Here is an 18,974-nt window from a genome sequence, read left to right as displayed (position 1 = left end):
GCAGTCAAGTGGTCGCTTATGTCAGCCAAATACAGAAAGATGTGAGTGAATAGGGCTTACATTATAATGCAAAGGGCATTTACTCTTCAGCCAGAAGTCATCTCCAGCTTCTTTCAATGTACATTCTCATTTTTCTGAACTTTTGCAACTTGCTCTGAAAAGAGTTTCATTTGAATTATTTTTGTTGGAAGGACTTACGAGGCAGGCTAGTTAGCATATTGGTTAAATGGGAGCGCTGACTCTTTGTGGCTACAAGGTTTAAAACCAGCGTCCACTAAATGATCCCTTGGTAAATGTGCTAGTGAGGCAGTAAAGCCACAAATCAAAAGAACCCTGCCTTCATATTTCCATCTGGCATTATATAAAACTCTCTTGTATTCACTGTAGTTCTATTCTGTGCTGTAAAGTGGTATAGGTGACATGGTAATACATTTGCATTGTGCCCGATGATAAATACTCTACCAGGTCTTACTCACTCCGCTGCCTCTGAATGTGTCCGGACAGCGGCTGTATTGTCAAAGGGTCATTCAAATCTCAGTCTCCCTCCACTTCTGCCTTTTGTCAAATATTTCTGCGCGGGTGATAGTTTTCTCATTTATTTAGTGAATAGTCTGCGAGCGAAGAAGAAAAAGAGTTTTGCATTATGGAAATGATGGAATGGGTTATAATCTCCCACATATTCATCACAGCAGACATTGGACCCTTGTGATACTGTCCTCCATTTGGCTATTGTTCCTGCTCTCTCTTCGAATACTGTTCCTCTCAATGGGCAAAGCAGGCTCTAATCCCGTCTCTTTTGGAATGACAATGTTTACCAGCTATCCTTCAGTAAGGAGCCAGAGTAACTACACACACACCCTTCTGTGTGTGAATGAGCTGGAGTCAGCTGCAGAAAGGTATTGTTAGCCCTCTTGAGGAAAAAGGACAGGCTAGTTCTGCAAAGCGTTTGGACATTTTTGAGGCTGATTTGCAACCTTGAAAACTTCTCTTTGTTCTTCTGCTCTGTGTATACATTACATGCAAAGAAATACGCCACATACACGCAGAGGGACTGTCTCTACAACAAACTGCTGGGTAATTGTTGCCTGTAAGAAGGGATTAGGGTTGTGAATGTTGACAGTAAATTAGCTCTTAAATCATGTGGCGAGCACACCTTTGAATGCATCAGACCGATTCCTGCAAATAAGGCAGGTGTTTGTTCATAAACACCCATGCCACCGGTTGTATTTACAGTTCACTCGCCCAAAAATGTCTTCTTCTTCTTTTCTCACTCGCTCATTACAAGCTAATGAGATTTCTAAATCAATAAAAACAAGCAGCAGTGGGAAGCTACGGCGTTTTATTTGCTTTATTATTTCTCTCTTCCCCCATTTCCTTTGCCCCTGCCACACTGTTTTTCTCGAGTCTTGACAGCAGTACAGATTAGTGCCATAGCTGCTAAAAATCATTAGTGTGTTTTCACCATTGTGTCAGCCACAGTTTTCTGCCACCACCAACAATCTCCGGCTTTAACTCCGACGTGTGTCTCCGACTTTGGCGTCAAGCAAGGATTTAAAAACAATCGTTCCGACCTCCAGCGACCCCTCCTGACGCACAGTCAGTTAAATGGTTTGTAAGACGTTTAATTACCAAATGGTATAATCGTTATTCATCTCATCATTAGATGTATGATATTAAGTGAACTGGTTCCCCTGGGTCTCTGTGTTTCACAGATCAATAGATTTAGATGATGCTTGAAGGGACTGGGGGGCTGGGTGGGCAGTTAAATCACTTCTGAGGCCCCTCATACGAACACGTGCATTGTCCCTGTGATGCACACTGCTGACAACCACACACGTATTTGTGCAATTAGCTTTTATATAGGTTTAATTATGGTAATTTCTGTGCCTGCACGCAGGAGCGGCAGTATATCACATTTTAAAAGGGATTTACAGCTTCTGGGTTTATTTTGATGGTGAAAGGACATGAAACAATGGACAAGGTTAGGGCACCACACACTTCCCATCAGCAGAATGATTGCATTTGCACTCTGGGACACTTTGTTGGTATTGAGCATTGTATGAAGGCAGTGTGGAGATTGCTAATACAGCGTGTACACTTCTGAGGGCCAGTCGCCTGCAGCCTGACTTCGCCTGTATTCCCAGTGCGAATATGGCTGAGTGGTGATCGGGGACTTGCTGCACCAGAAGCTGCTATTAACTGCAGCAAGCACTGCTAGCCTGAGTTAATTGTCCATTATCTACTATTATCTAAGCTCTCCCTGTTTCTTTCTTTCTTTTTTTTTATTCCCTCTCACTCATGACTCCAGCCCATCACTCTAGCCAGTTTCACTCTCTCACTGTGCTGCATCTACTCCTTTTTTTCTGCTTCCGGAACCTTAAATCAATGCTGCAGCCAAGTCCTGGCAACTGAGCTCAAATAGTAATAACGATTCCCTTTGTTCCTGAGGTGACTCGAACAGCTTTCTGAACATGAAGTCAGCAGAGTGCCAGATTTATTACTTGTCTTATCATCTGTCTACTTGAGTGGGAGGTACTCATGCGCCTCACATTCTCATCGAGAGCAGAGATACAGATTGTATAGTCTGAAATGCAAGTTTTTCACACAGTAAAAGATTACTCTTTGAATGAGGTTAGCTTAACCAGGCATCTCCATTAAAAAAAGGAATAACGCAGATATTTTAATTGAAGTTTACCCAACATTTCCTGCACCTGATAGCATGATAGATCTATCATCTGAGGTGCTTGAGGAATCCTCAGAAATTTCACTTGATGGCACTGTTTTCCTTTTTGCTCCTGCTGAAGCAACAGGGCATGTTTTATGTATGCTGGGCACAATGAGAAAAAGCCTGGCTGTGCCACAGATATGTCTTTCCTTCTCTTCCCGTTCCTGAGCTCCACCAAAAGGCTCGGAACACTGACGACAAGATCGCGCATCACAATGTTTCCAAAAGGAAAGATTATGACTCGGATAAATGATTGAAATAAAAATGCACGTTGGCAGCGCTTCTGCGCTGAAGTTTTTTCACTTTTGCATGTTTTCAGAAAACGTTATCTGATTAAAGTAACTGAAACATGTTTAATTAATCCAAGCAAAGTTCTACTCACTGCTGTAGAATACCTGGTGCGTTTCCTCAGTTCGTTTCCATATACATTTTAATCTAAACTACCTCTTGATATAGTTGGATATTCTCCAGCAATTAGTCTCCCTTTAATAGATTTAAGACACACGTGTTAAAGGGTTCTCATTTTTGGCAGTGCTATATTTCTGGTTGAGTTGAAAGGGATAAATGGCCACCGTTTATCCATTAGTCTTCCTGTTTTCTAGACGAGAGGAGGATCAAACTGAGTTTAAATAGGGTTGGATGGATGGGTTGGCGAGTGCAGGAATGGTGGGGGGTCAAGATCACATTAAGTTCTCACAAAGCAAATGGTTCAACATTAGGAAGTGTTGGTCTGGTGCTCCTGGCTCGTCAGCGCCCTGCAAGGAGGCAATGCATCATAGTAAAAAAATAAGCAGAGCTTGTATTTCAGCATCATGCGCATCATAAATAAAGGTGTGCCACGTGTAATTGAGGCTTGTGCATGAGCAACTCGGCTAGAGATGAGAAATGGAAATCTGTGTACTGGTAAATAGATAATCACACAAAAGTAATTGAGGTTTTCAAACCCCAATCTAGTCTGCCAGCATGAGCTCGTTTGCATGTTAATCACGTCAGTGATTTCCCTTCATCACAAGGAAGTCCGCGCACACTTTCATAACCAGCTTTTAATTGCATTTAAAATGTCACAGAGGTGGAACACATGTAATTTAGCCAGAACTGTGTCCAAATTAATGGGTACTACCGAGACGCTCCATTGGACAGGGTTGGAAATAAGAGAGGCTGTCCATTGTTTGGGTCTTTATTAGAGATGCCTCAGTCCTCTCGTCTCTCCGTGATAACATCTCTGCTGCACCTTTTGAAGTGTATATCAAGACTTCAAAATGGAATCTGACAAGCATTTTGTGAACGACTTAACTCTACAATAGATGCCAACTTCTTGCAAAATAAGCCAAATGGATGGACATTAAAAAGCTGGAAAAGAAAGAACATCAAAGGAGAGACCACAAAGTCAAAGTGTTGGGTTTTAAATGGAGAAAGAAAGAGAAGAATAGTTTATTTTTCTTTCATCACCAGGTGTTCTTTGGCGTATAAATTACCGAGATGATGTTTCCATAACACAGCTTAGGGCACTCCAGAGAGTGGAAACCTGCAAAACAGACCTATTTAATTTTTCATAGAGCTGGACCATCAGGAGCAATAAGCCAATATTCTTCTTCCCCTTTTCCAGATGCCTTCTACACCACTATATCTTACCAAAACCCAAGCCTCTCTTACAAAAAAAAGAAAAAGTTCTGCCGAGACCTACATGAAAGGAAGGAACTGTTGAAATGTTAATTTTACCATCTGCTGTCGAGGTCTGCTACCTTTTCTTGTGTGTGTGTGTGTGTGTGTGTGTGTTTTCTTTTTTCCCTGCCTTCTTTAATTCCCAGTAGTTCTGTTCTGTTTCATGAATGTGCTGCTATTTTGTCCGTTTGAAGTCATGGGGTCTCTGTGAGCGTGGCTTCGACTGGCTGGAAAATACAATGCCACATGGCAGGTTGTGGAACGTGTCCCGTTAGCTTCCTGTTTAGAGCCTTGTCCCTTCTGGTAACCCTGGTCCCCAGGTTCCTGCTACGCTTCCATGCCCACCTCCGGAACACAGCGTGTCAGTCCTACTTGCTGACTTGGTCTTGCCCTTGCTCTCCCCTTCCTGAGTGGTCACGTCTTCGGGGACCTGTTTAGTGTGTTTATCTTAATGCTAAGGATTTTAATCACTCGTTTACAAGACCCGACGCACCTTTATCTAATAAAGTTTTTTTCCACTCTCGGCACGCATTATTGCTAGTTTCTCTGTGAGCTCAACAAACCCCACCAAATCCAGGACAGAAATGAAATTCTTGACAACTGTACTTCCCCGTCTTTATTTGTCCTGCCTTCTCATCACAGAAATTGACACTTTTAAAAGCAAAGGTATACTGCCAAGTTTGCTGTGAAGATTTTGCCAAATGGATAGATTCCATTGTGAGATTTGATAGTTGGCAATTAGGGTGAGACATCCTGTGTGCAGAGTTGCTTAGCATTTTCCTTGGCCGGGACCAGATTGTTTAGTCTGCTCTCATTGTGAGCTGTTTCTGAGCTGCAGTTGATGGTTGTTTGCAGAGCGCTGGGGGAAAATGTGAGAGGGGCCAGTGCCTTTCTCTATTTATTTATTTTCCCCGTCCTTGGAGCTGGAATCTGATTTGTGTTCATGTTTCTCTATTCTCTCTGAGCGGTTTTTAAGTGTGGCTGCTGAAATCTAGACTCTGTATGACCTCACTGCACGGCCTGTGTTTCATTAATGACCAGCCCTGTGGTTTGGGGAGAGGAATATTTTTCATATGACACCGCCTTGCATTAGCGTGGAGCGGCAGCTGCACAACCACAAAACCATCCAATTTTGTGGCTTTGAAAGGTGTGAAAAGTTCAGCTCCCTATAGCAAGTCTTGCATTTATAATTATGCTCGGGTGCGTGTCAGTGTGTCAGGGAACGGAACTGCCACAGGCTTGTAAAAGGAACAACAAAAAGAAAAAAGTCACCTGCTAATGAAACATTTGTCTTTCATTCTCCTTGGCAACTCCAAAGTAAATAGTTCAGATATATTTCAAAGTGAGACGTTTACACACTCAAAGATTTGACGTGCGTACGCCTCGGAGAAGCCACCTAAAATAACAAGCAGGAATTCAAAGAAGGTGGCTTTTTGACAGCTTGATTCATCAGTAATAGATTTTTGTTTCTGTACTGTTTGGACCCTCAGATTCCCCAATACGAGCATACCTTTTAAGTCCTTTCTTTCTTTCTTTCTTTCTTTCTTTCTTTCTTTCTTTCTTTCTTTCTTTCTTTCTTTCTTTCTTTCTTTCTTTCTTTCTTTCTTTCTTTCTTTCTTTCTTTCTTTCTTTCTTTCTTTCTTTCTTTCTTTCTTTCTTTCTTTCTTTCTTTCTTTCTTTCTTTCTTTCTTTCTTTCTTTCTTTCTTTCTTTCTTTCTTTCTTTCTTTCTTTCTTTCTTTCTTTCTTTCTTTCTTTCTTTCTTTCTTTCTTTCTTTCTTTCTTTCTTTCTTTCTTTCTTTCTTTCTTTCTTTCTTTCTTTCCTTCCAAGTGCCACATCTGGCATAAAAGGTATTTCTTCGCAGAATGATTGATTTCCCAGGTTTAGATGGAAGAGACTCATCCAAGCCACACAACAATGGACTAAGGAGCATGCAACAATTCACAGACACACGTTGCAAGGCCCTGTACACCCCCCCACCCTTTGAGAAAGCTCAGACACTAGACTACTGTAATTCCGCTTGGTACCTCACAGGATATTGTATATCGAAAAGGAAACCTCCCATTTTCAAACAAAGAGCCCTTGTGCTGCTGGCCTCCTCTTCTTTCCCTTTTAAAACAACAGGTACAACTTAAGTCAATACTTAAGATGGCATATCTAGCTTTCCAATTCATGCTTTTTGGTGCTTCTTGTGTCAGCTTAGAGGAAGGAGGTGGGACGGGGAGAGATCGAGGTTAGTCACCAAGGCTCAGGGAGCGTGAACAAAGGGGAAGATTACCTAACAGTCTTGCTATGTATTTGAAGTGGAGCCTGCTGTTTGTTTGGGGATGGATGTGCAGCTGATGGACACTTTAAAGCTGTCAGAACCCCCCCCCCAACCAGACATCAACAGGCTGAAACAGGGGCAAAAGACAACACGGAGAGAAAGTTGTTTTCTAAGTTCACAAAGTGTTGAAAGCTGTATAATTGAGTGTCATTGTGTAAATTAAAAATCAGCCATGATGGTAGCTGGAGAAGCGGAGACCGCTGATGCCCTCTGAAAAGCACTATTTTTGGGGCGCGTTAAATGAGATCTGCTCCTGACTCCTGGGTGTTTGTAAACAGAGAAGAAGCTCTTCGATACGTTCCTGAAGGAAATGAATTCGTAGTCGCAGCACAAACATCATCAACCTGTGTAAACTGCTTAATTACACGCCAAGACTGCACAAAACAACCTGAAGCGGGGACATCTGCGTCCAGCCGGCGAGTAATTGATTCAATTTGTTGTCTCGTTTTCTTAGATGAGGGAAAAAATCAAAGAACGCAGTGTTGCAAACATGCAGATTTCTGTGTAACAAGCTGTGAGACTGCGAATATATCTCCAATGAATCTTTACCACATGCAGCACACTTTTCTTATTAAGATTTTTAAAGGCGTTTTGTGGGCAGGATAAGCCAAATATTCTCTATTGATTGGTTTTAAGAAGGTTTTTCTGAATTTCTTTAAGCTTACTTCCTCCTTCGTTTAGGAACAAACAATTATGAGCGTTTGATTCTTAAAATTCCTCGCCAGCCGTCTCTGTTTTGCTAAATTGTACATCTCGTCCTGTTTTCAAAGTCATCAGCGATTGCTTTTTTGCCACTCAGAGCACTGAACATGGACAGCTTTTAAAGGTAGTGAGTAGGTCTGATAAGTGGCTCAATCCTCGTACTAAAGGTTTTTTTATGCTGAAGGTTTAATAGCTACTCTATAATGAATTATAATGTATTCTCTCCAATTGCAAATTTCCTCTAATATAACCCCTCTGCTGTGGTGAAAAAGTCCATCTGAATATTATTGTGACCACCTTTTAAAGAATACAAATCAATTGCACCATTTTAAGTAGTTAGACTCATACTTTTTGTTGTAGATTTTCCTCAATACCAAATAGAACGGCGCTTGTATTACTGCAATATCAAACCAATTTCAAAGTAGTGACATTTTTCTTCCTGGGAATAATTCCCTGTGTTTGCAGTACATCATGGTCACTTCTAAGTAGCTGCATGCGTTACAGTAGAATAAAATGCAAGTGTTCAGCTGAACGTTCTTGCCTAGTTTGAACTCATTGAAAAGCAATGGGCTTATGAATCTTGCTGTTCCAATTTAATGGAACATAGCTTTCAATGACAGTGTGCTGGCAGCACATCATCAAAGTAAAACTTCCAAAGTTCCGCTTAACTTGTTGCTGAAATAGTTTTCAAGAAAATTGCAGTGCGCCCAGACTCAAGAAGTGTATCAGGGAATCTTCCCTGAAGGAAAAATTGCCGCTTGCATACTTGTCTTTGACCAAAGTGAAGCCCTCACCCACTCCAGGGGAACATATGCTGTTTAGGAAGATATAAAGGAGTAATTTTATTACTCGGTACATCTCCCCTCAGAAGCCATTTCATTTCTCCTTTCAGCCTCCACAGAAGCCTTTATTTGATCTCATATTCCTGAGTATGACTGCCTCAAACCAGTCGGACTCCGTTTATTTTCATTTGGAAAACACATTTAGTGTTGAAGTGATGGCAAAGGATTTAAGTGAAGAGCAGGGGGTTCTTGTGTGGAGGCAAGTTTCCCTCCATGTTAATGTCCTCCCGCAAGGAGTCAAACTTTATTTTACTCTCTCCTATTTTTTTTTTTAGACATAACCAGCGCCGCTCTCCTTGTTCCCACAAACACTTCCTCAGCAGTGGCTGTTAAGTTTGCATCCATACAGGGAAATCGATACAGCTGGATACCCTTTACTCGGTGCTTTGAAACTGCAGATCATTGAAAAAGTGTGCCATTTATTAGGCAGCCCACTTAGGCAGCCCAGATGTAGCTGGTCACTTGAGAGGGAGACTTCCTCATAAAGCCTGAGCCTTTACAGCAGGCAAAATTAACCCACAGCCTTCCTTCTGCTCCACATATTTGGCTATTTACTAAATCCTGACCCGGTGCAGCTGCCTGGAGAAGCCTGCACCTTATCCAGAGTCCCACATTTCCTTAAAGTCTCATTTATCAGTGTTTCTGTGCCTGCAGCACCTATATGTCTGGTGACAGCACAATGAAAACATTTTGGGGGAAAGTGTCGTTCCAGTCCCACTCACCTAAATAGTTCCTCCTCTATGTCTTGTCTGACTTACTTTTTTTTCTTTATTTTGTGTGGGGGCGGGAGGGGGTATCGCAGCCCCCACTGGGCTCGGTTCCACACATTCAATTACCTCCAGATGTAATTCCTATCCCCCACCCTTCACCCTCAAATTAGTGGCTAGTAAAAATTAGGTTTGAATTAGCTGCGGTGTGGAGAATATGAGAGTTGAATTTTCCATATAATGAGTTTATTATTCTTTGTTAGAATGCAGTTTTCCCGAATTAATTTTATCAGGCCTCTGTTTGATGTAATTAGTATCTGTCTGAATGGTGTTTTAGTCATGAAAGGATGGCCACTGTTTCAGCAGGCCGAGGTAAGAGGAGGTCCAGCACGAAGGGCCAAACCTTCCACGTCCGTCTCCATCGCTTCCCCAAATTCTTCTTTTTATCGAATTCATGGTCAGTGTTAGATTTCTCATCCAGCGTGAAAGTATTTTTCATTGCTACTTGTAAAAGCATCCGTAAGATTCCTTGGATGTTAGGTAGCGGTTGTTGCATAGCATATACAGGTGTTGTGCTCCTTTGACTGCCAGTCGAGCTTGTCTTGCTGCCATTCAACTGTGTAGCTGCGGTTCTGGGAATGATAATCTCTTTGGCAGAGCTGGAGCTGTGGGATCCTCAGACACTACAGATCACTGTCATAAATGGCTCTCGGATTCATCCCTAACAGGAAATGTGAACGCATGAAACGACTATTGAATCTCACTTTTTTTTCTAGCTTCCTTTTCATCATGATGACATCCTAGAGGCCACGAACAAAAAAGAAAACACAACAACCGAGCAGCGCGTACCTTCCTCTAAGTAGGAATTTAATTAAATGGCTGCTGTCTTTACTATATGATGATATCTACTGCTGTGAGAAAAGGAAAGTTGTCCACGCGCCGCTCTTTCATCTAATTCCAATCTGCTGTATAACAGGTAAACTGCTGTGAGCTGCACTTGCTTGTTTAAATGTATCCATCTCAGCTGAGCCTTTGATTTCAGCAACTCGTTTAATTCAGATACTCGTTTGAAGAAAAAGCTATTTTTTAGGAAGAGGTGGGGGGGCACAGGAGGCAGCTGTGGTGGGGAAAATAAGAGGAGGCGCAGGAGTGCCAATTTAACCTGGAGTGTCTGTCGCTAGTCTACCAGCTCCTTCGTTTCAAGAGGCCGGGTCAGCTTGAACTGCCTGACTTCTGTCATTTCGATCTCTTTTATTTTTCTGCTGTAATGTATACTTTAATTCCCGCCCGCCTGCTGTCTGTGTGTAGCAGCCGCGTCGGCAGAAGCAGCTGGAGGGGAGGTGCAGGTATCATTAAGCCTTGGAGAGGCACCAGCGGAACGCTGCTGAGTGCTATACGTGGCTCCTCGCAGCGCGTGTTGATATTTCTGGGCCCGACCAACGTACAGCCGAGTTTATTTTCAATAGGAACCCAAGGCCGGGCTTGGCCTGGGTGCCCCCCCCCTCCACCTGCTTACTCGGGCTGTTGATATTGAGTCGAGCAAACACTCTCTCAGGGATGTCCTGTTGGGAACGAAGCCAAAGTCGCAAATGAAAGTCACATGTGGAGAGAGGAAGGCAGTGAGGCCTCAATGCACACCCTCATCCACAACAATCTGTTGTTGGTTTTATTGCAGGTGATATTTAAGCCTGGAGACCAGATGACCAAGCTTTTCATGACTCGCTGAGTTAGAGATTGTGTATTTTCTAAAATAAAAAAACTTAGAAAAATCCAACAGCAGGCAGAACAAAACCATCACACAGTGTTTAGTGTTGTGATTGCAGTAATCAGGGATTTATCTGCCTGCCTTATATTTTTATTCTTTTTTTTTTTTTTGCAGTGAAACACATATGCAAATAGATTTGGACACTGTCATTATCATCCACTTAATAGGCATTTCATTAGGGATTTCTGAATGCACTGTGCAAGGCAAGTTGCCATGGATACCTTGGTGCTTAAGTACAGTAAATTAAATTGGTGCTGCCTTCCAACCACTTATATAATCACCGGTCCATAATGGCCTCTGCCTTTGTGGCCATAAACAACATATCGTGTGATCAGCATTGCCCAGGAGAAAAAAAGAGCCCTACCCCATCATTATGCCTTATTTGACTTTTTATTATCTGTAGGCTGGACTTAGTGGATTAGGAATTGTGCTTGTGGAACATTTGAGTGACAACTAATGAATGGGCCTGATGTTGTGCTTTTTTATGTGTGGAGTTCTGCTCTTTGCAAACATTGGTTGTCACCGTTGTAAAGGGAAGTAATGACATCACTTAGTTTTGTCTGCCTGGCTCTGACGTGAGAATGGAGGAGGGGAGTCAAACTCCAGTGGAAAGTGTGTATCATTGCAGCTTCTTTGTTGTTGTATATGTTTTTTTAAACGTACGAAAGGTTTTCTTCTATTCCAAATCCTTTCATTAAAGATTAGCTTGTTAGGGGTTAAAAAGAGTGGCTGAGGTCTGACTGATGAAGCAAATGACAGTGCTCGTACTTCGGGGTGGCTTAGTGGTGCTGAAGTACTGAGGGAACCTGTGCCACTTGTCTAATTCCCCAAAGGCAATGTCCTGCATTGGAGCTTTAATTGAAAATGAATAGTGTTTGTGTGTAAACTGGAAGTTATTGCGGTGCAAAGGGATGGGAAACGGCATCCATTGCTGTCATTGTCACGGTGCTGCACTGCATCTCATATGCACTGCTCCCCCGCTGCTGCTCTTACTCTTGCCAAGGTTTGTGACCAGCTGCTGCCACTCTCACCCCTCCCCGCTGAACCCACTACACATGTCTGTCTGTCTCTCTTCCCCATTTTCTGCTCTCGCTGTTCTGCTGCCACCTCATCAAGACGCTGGTGGGCCTGCTAGTCTCCGTTGACCTTGGCAGCAGAAGCCACTGGAAGAAGAGACTTGGGAATAAACACCTGAAGGCGGAAGGCACACGATTGTCACAGATGTGGAGAAATGGGCATAGCATTCCCACTAGTAAAGCAAATGTTTCTAAGGCCGGGGGCCTTTTGTTTGTCTTTTCCAGTGAGGCGCTCTGAATAGTTTATTAAAGGGGCTGAAGGAGCTTTATACCCTGAAGCATTTAGCTCTGAAAGAGAAATGGTAGAAATTACTGGCATAACGTGGATGCTTAGAGCAATTAACAGCAGTTGTTTAATGTTGCCCCCTTTTGACTCTCTCTGTAGCGGTCTGTCTTTTTTCCTCTGCCTGCTTTTGCACTCTTGTCATCTCTCTTCCTTTTTTCTCTCTTCAGCTCCCACTGTCTCTGTCTCTGCCAGGATTGTTTAGCATTTACCCCCCCCCCCCCAGAGCTCAGACAGTTGACACTAATGAAAATGCTACATCTTTTGGTCTGTGTTGTGTCTCTTAATAATGATATCATACAGCTGAAATATGCTTGAGCGGAGCCGGGGAGATAATGTGCTATTCAGAGCCTGTTAAATCATACCAGTGCACCGCTCAGAGCTGTGAGTTCAAGTGGTCTTTACCCCACGTTAGGGGCTGCCTTTTTCCCTAAATAAATCTGTCGCAGTTGCCCTGGGTACCTCTCCTTAAAACGCAGAACTTCTTGCCCTTCCTCTAACCTCATGCTGTGGCTGCCAGCATATGTCTGTGTGCATTTCTTTTTAATTCAGTGTTGGGGTTCTATCTAAAATGAATGGAATGTTTGTTGCACTAACATATTGAGGCAAATAGATAAAGAAATAAATGCCCCCTCATGTATTAGATCTCTCAGGCCCATGTGGCACAGCAAGCTGGTGGCAGATGGACTCTCTCTCCGCATCTGCTCTGTGCAGACTGAGGGCTTTGTACTCCTCTCTCATGGGGAAGACCAAGGCTTTCTTCTTGCCAGTAGATTCCTGTCTGTTGGAGCGACGAAGAAAAACATCTGTGGCATGCAAGGGAGAGGGGGAGAGAAAGGGAGAAAGGAGGGAATGAAAAGAAATTGACGAAAGGATTGGCAAACACCATTAGCCCTAAATGTTCCGTCTCATTGCCTGTTGTGCATTGTTTACAGTGGGGGGGACACATCAATACATCACACGCGGCACATCTGAGCCCAGCTGAGCTGGATTCAGCGCTCCTCCGCTTCTGGAGCCGGCGGTGAGGATGGGCTGCTTGTTGCAGCTTTAGTCAGAGATACTGACCTAATTCATCCGAGACATTTCCAACACATCTGCCCTTTTTGAATTTATTCATTCATTTAGTTCAAATGAAACGTCTGTAAACTGGAACTGAGCTCTTTTTTTAGAATAAGTTTTTAATTTAGCGAGACTTCTGCGGTGAAAGCATCTTGACAAAGAAGTCTGAAAGCGTCACCTTTGCGTTTTGTTTTAGAAAAACTGCAGGCACTCTGCATGTGGTGGTCTCCCCATGCAGTTTGCAAGCTTTGTAGTCTCCCTCCCCTCTCAGATTCCTCCAGAACACCACCCCCCCACACATTTCTTTGCCAACTCTCGCCACCCTCCGCCCCCTCTTCTCCACTCCCCACGACCACCCCCCCTTCCCCCGATCAAGCCACTGGTTTTTGTGTACTATTGGTCCTCAGGCGTCAAAACAATCCAGCGGGGCTGCCTGACTTGTTTTAATTAGGCAGCGCTGAAACGGCAACTGTCTCTCAGACGTGACCAGGCAGAGGTGCTCTCCCCTCGCGCTACTGTAAATACCGCTGTAAATACTTCTCTGGTGATGTCTTTGACAGTAAGCGCCAGCTAGTTGCTCTCTGCTCTCCTATTTTTTCTACTTTTCATCCTCTGTTTTCTACCAGTGGCATTTTCCCCCCGACTCTCCATTTTTGACACACACTAGTGCTGTCAGCTTCCTGAGAATACTTCTTCAAATGCTTCTTACCGAGGAGAGTGGATTTCTCACTCACTGTTTAAAAGGTAGGTCATTTTGTCTCTCTTTTTTTTGTGTGTTTAGACATGTAGTTGTGGTCCTGCAGCAGTGCTTTGTCACAGTGTGGAACCGGGTAATGCTTGGATTTGATCTGGCGAATTGTTTTTAAGTGCCCTTTAAACTCACTGCACGGTATAGGATACCAACTGCCGCTCAGCCCTTCACTAATCCTATTCAGACTCTTTACATCTCCGCACGCACACACACACATTTGACATCCACACAGTCAGAGCTGAAAAGAAAAGCATTGAACTGCACGAGTATAAAGCCAGGCACACATACCTTTGGGGCGAATGCACCTCTCTTAGCAGCGTCCTTTAGCGTCTGTTTCGCTCTTGTCTCACTGCGCCGACTACATAGAGCAAAGTAGCGAGTCAGTCCGGCAGAATTTGTGTAAGGGTGTGTGCACGCGTGTGTGTGTGTGCACTTGCACACACGAAAGAGAGAGAGAAAAGCAGAGTTTTTAGCGAAGCAGATGTGTGATAGAGCAGCGGAGCTCCCTGGTAAACACGCAGCCGAGGTGCAAGCGGAGAGCCGGCGAGCATCCTGCAACGAGCCTCAGCAGTCCCCGTGTGAAGATCGTCTCACACACTCTCACATACACACACTCAGCCAGGACCCACCCACACACAGAGAGCGACTGCACACACACTCACTCATTTGCACCCAAATGCACAGATTTAAAGGTTTCCTTTGTTCTAACTAATAAAAAGTGAGCAGGATAAAGGAGGAAATTAGGAAATTATTCCAAATTTTAAAAATCAGAAACACAGCTGAGATGGATCATATTTCAGAGAATAAAATGAGTTGTTTTTCCACTAAAGCGGCAGGTAAAGGAAATGATGTTGTAATTATATCAAACGTGGCCAGAGAAAGAAGCCACCATAAATTAGCATTTTGTACACTACCCCCCCTCTCATTCACACACACTCCCTCAGCTGTCCCTCTCCCATTTTTCTCCCTCCGCTCCCCTAACTCAAGCCTCCTCTTTCGGGCCCACATGTCTGACCTGCACAGGGACCCCCAGTCAGTAATTGCCCCGGTGACAACTGGAAATGATAGAATAATTGTCAGGAGAGGCGTCTGGGCTTTCTTTTTCTTTTTTTTTTTAATGGGGCAAGGGTGATTTGAGTATGCATGAATGGCACAGTGGTGGCGAGAATAGAGGGAGCAGGGGGACCCGGGGCGGGGGCTAGGATGCGGGTGGCGAGGAGGTGTGTGTGTGTGGGGGGGGGGCGGCTTGTTTATGATGCCATCCCCCATAAACACGGCTGAAGTGATGACACAGATAGTGTTGCCTCTTCACACAGTGACACCAGTCGACTTGCGGCCGTTGATGCTAGACACCCTCGCTGGTGGCAGAGGCGAGTTCTCTGCTCTCTGGTCAAGATCTCTGGCACTCTTCACCTTCAGGTAAAAAAAAAAAAAGAAAAAAATGTCAGGCACACTCCATCCGTCCCTCCATCAATCCATCCATCCGTCCGTTCCTTCATGCAGCCATCAGTCTTGTGTCAGCCATAGTGGAGTCCAGGCTCTTGGCTGTGTTTAATGCTTGTGTTTTATTGCCGGGCTGTGTCTCCTGCCTTCCCTGTTGGTCGTCCCACTGTGGAACCGTTCAGCCTTGGTCTGCGGGCTCTGTTAATCTGCTGCTTAATTAGTGCTGATGAATGGCTCAGTGTGTGTGACTGTGCGCGCGCCTGTGCACTGACGTGGCTTTTTACGAGCGTGAACTTGCTGTGGTGTTTTCTGCTCTCGTATTACTTGATCAGTGTGCTTCTCAGATGTTGCTACTTGCTTGCTAAGCTAATCATTGATAATTAAAATCAAGTAGACAGATGTAGCACTATGATGAAACTAAATAATATGGGGCACAGTCACCGTGTAACCTTTCGTATGTTGCACCAATCAAATATTCATCATCTGCAGAAATGTGCTTTTTGAGTTTTTCCTTTTACTTCTTTTATGGGAAACAAAATATCCCAAACTCTGTGGAGCAGATGTTTAGTTTAAAAGGCAAGAGGTCACAAGAATGATAATTGGGTGGAGCACTAATTATCTTTATCAAAAGCGAGTGGGATCATTTGTTTACTTAAATATTGATGAGGGTGAGCAAGGCATGGTTTTGGCCTATTGTGGGCATATTATTAACATTTCATAGGGCTTTGTGCAGGAATGCGAAAGGGACTCCTCTTCATAATTTAATACCCTAATGCATAATGAGCTATGTGATTAGCTCACATGGAGAATTGGCCAAACTCCATTTTGAAGGCAGATAATTTACATTGTTCTCCAGAGCCTGGCATATAATAGGTTCTTTAGCGCACTAAAATTAAATGCTACACATTTTATTTTTCAGCTTACAAATCCCCCTGGCAGTTTAAGGCTTCTTCTTTTCCTGTTTTCTTTCACTCTTTCCACACCCGTTTCTCTTTGTGTCTCATAAAAAAAAAAAGAAATCGTGGGGGTGAGGATGAATTTCCAAATGGTTTAAGTAAAACACATGTTTACCTAGATGTTTTATTTAGAATGCACACTGGCCAATTAACACCGTTCATTAGCAGAGCCGCGTTATTTGTTTTGAAAGTTTAACCAATCACTTTGTTATGCTAATTGTGATGTAATTTAATTTGAGTTCCCATAATGATGATGCCGCTATTATCCACATAAATGATGCAGTTAAGCAGCACGGCCTCATTTGCATGTGCTTGAAGGGAGAGAGGCTGAAAGGAGCCGGCTCCCGTATCACTCTGCTTTAATTTTCCACCTCTGTTCACTCCTGCCCTTTGGGTCTTCCTGGCCTGTCGCTGACTATTGATGATCAGCACTTTTATCTGGATTTTTTTTTAAGGACAAAGTGGCCTTTATTTGCCTGCTAATAAATTCCTAGAACTACAATTTTGGCAGATTAAATAATTGAGATATGTGTCAGTTTTAAAATAAAAAAAGTCTTCACTGACGGGACCGGCTGGTTGGTGTGACCTCACCGGAGACACACACCTGTTCCCCTGCGCGGGGGCTGTTTTGGATGTCGGAGTCTGAAGGGCGCTTCTTGAATTGAACATTTCCATATGAAAGTGGTTCTCTGTTGGTGCTGCAGATAAATTATTAATCTGTTGGTTCCGTCATTATTTTTGCCTTAAACGGTATTCAGATGTGGCGTCGATGCCAGTCTGGAAACTGTGTGTTTTTGTAAAAATCCTATTTTTTCTCAGAATGCTTAAAGTCCCTAACTTTATGTGGAAAAAGTGTGACTAAGCCGAGGTTAAAGACAGCTCATTATCTGTTTTGTCGTGGGTTAGGCTTTTGTAATTTTCCCGAGGAAAGATGATTTTTTTCCCCTGACCGAGCCCCCTCCTGCTTTTATGCTTCTAATTGGTTACATAAATCTTGTCTGGTATGAATGAGGAATGTTGCGGTGTTGTCAACTGCAATCTTCACCCTTATTTACCAATTCATTAAGATCTATCGATGCAGGACTGCTGAGAGGGAATGACAACATAAATCAGAGCTGGAGACATAATGGCCCTAATCAAGCAGAAATAACTGGAAACGTCACAGTGAGCTATGTCTCTGTGGCTGCGCCGGCCGCGGCTGGCTCCCCCGCGCTTGTCCGCTGGATCTGTCCCGCTGTGGAAGGGACGACCGGAGACGCAGACCATCCAGCTGTCATTAGCTCCTGTGATTTTTCTCTGCTCTCCTCAGTCCCGTCAGTGTAAAGATTTTGTCCATTTGCTTGTTTTTGTTATCCGGCTCTCGGTCCACGTCAGAGCGGCTCAGTCCTGATCACTCAGAGAATCAAACCTCTTTTCTTTCTGAGCGGAATTCTTCCACACATGAGGTCTATAAATACAGTTAGGTCGGAAGTACCCTGAATTCACAGCGCACCTCCTCTACTCCTGATAAAGATGATTGGATGAGACAATGAGGCCTCCCCTCTTTATAGGTCAATTAGCCCTGATTAGGTGGGCTGAGTTAATTAACAGAATTGGCAAATATGCAAATGAGAGCCGACTGATCGGCTTTCGTCACTGTCTTGCTCACCCGCAGCGGCAGGGCTTGTCTCCTGCCTCAGCAGAATGAGGCGTCTGATGGGTAACATGTAAATGATATGGGACGAGCCTAAATGCTGGAAAAAACTAGCTTCTCTCCTCCTCTCTTTCTCTTTCTGTGAGAGCTGAGCTGCGCCACAGTTTATATATTAAAGAAATGTGCATTTTTTGCTGCTCCACCACTTTTTGTTGAGCTTATGAATTCAGCTTTATTTAAGATATTTTCCTTGGCTTTAATTGAATATTTGGATGTTTGCTTTTCGTCCCTTTTTTACTGTTTTGCTGTTGTGAGAGCTGTCTTTATTCATGTAATATTAATTTACACGAACATAATATCATGCTCGCTGTTCACGAGTGCCTCTTGCATTTGATTCTAAAGCGACATTGTGCAGATTGCACAATTGAACGTGTACCTTATACACTTTGCTCTGGTTTTCTTTGTCATTTTTTTCCCTTTCTGTTCTCCTCGAACACTGACTCCGACACACACTCACTCATCCATTCATGGACACTTGCACACTGTGGCAAATAGTCTGTCTTTTATCTTATTCTGCCTCATCTCCTTATTGTAAATAGAAGAGAATTAAGTTCTGAACATTCTTTGCTGAATGTCTCCTATCACAGAACTACAATTTATTGTCGGCTCAAATGAAGAATTGAAATATGACTGAGGTTTTGTCAGTGTAGGGCTCATTGGACAGGAGATAACCACATTTGATTCTGTTGCTTTGAATAATGTTAATCCGGCAAAAAAGCAAAGTCCATTATTCATATTCATCTCCTTTCATTTGGCCCCACTCCTGATTTTGTAAATATGATTTCTTCAGCCCCCTTTTTTTCCCCAAAGCAATCTTTATTCACCGGTGAAGCACTTTTGAAATTCCTCTATCAGTGAGCAGAAACCATTACCATACACAGGTTTATAAGAAGTAGTCATTAAAGCTTTTAATTCTGCGGCACAGCAGCCTGGCTTGCCTTACTTAATCCAGGAGACTGGATTTTGTCGAACATAGCTTTCCAAG

At 43.4% G+C, this 18,974-nt stretch overlaps 1 protein-coding gene across 6 annotated transcripts in view; it reads left to right on the top strand.

The window, feature by feature from the left end:
* foxp2 (forkhead box P2) overlaps positions 1-18,974 on the top strand; it is a 91,973-nt gene that overhangs the window by 14,828 nt on the left and 58,171 nt on the right. Inside the window, exon 1 of one of the 6 annotated variants that reach the window (XM_072377784.1) lies at positions 13,593-13,890. The exons of 4 other annotated variants lie outside the window; for them this stretch is intronic. The gene's annotated coding sequence lies outside the window, so the exon portion shown is untranslated. Of the gene's footprint in view, positions 1-13,592; positions 13,891-18,974 lie in introns of those variants that run through there. One more of the 6 variants, XM_072377787.1, reaches the window with a different exon arrangement.

Source organism: Leuresthes tenuis, unplaced genomic scaffold, assembly GCF_036924035.1.
Source record: "Leuresthes tenuis unplaced genomic scaffold, fLeuTen1.0.hap1 SCAF_23, whole genome shotgun sequence".
Taxonomy (NCBI): Eukaryota; Metazoa; Chordata; class Actinopteri; order Atheriniformes; family Atherinopsidae; genus Leuresthes; species Leuresthes tenuis.
This window is presented reverse-complemented; position numbering and strand designations above follow the sequence as displayed.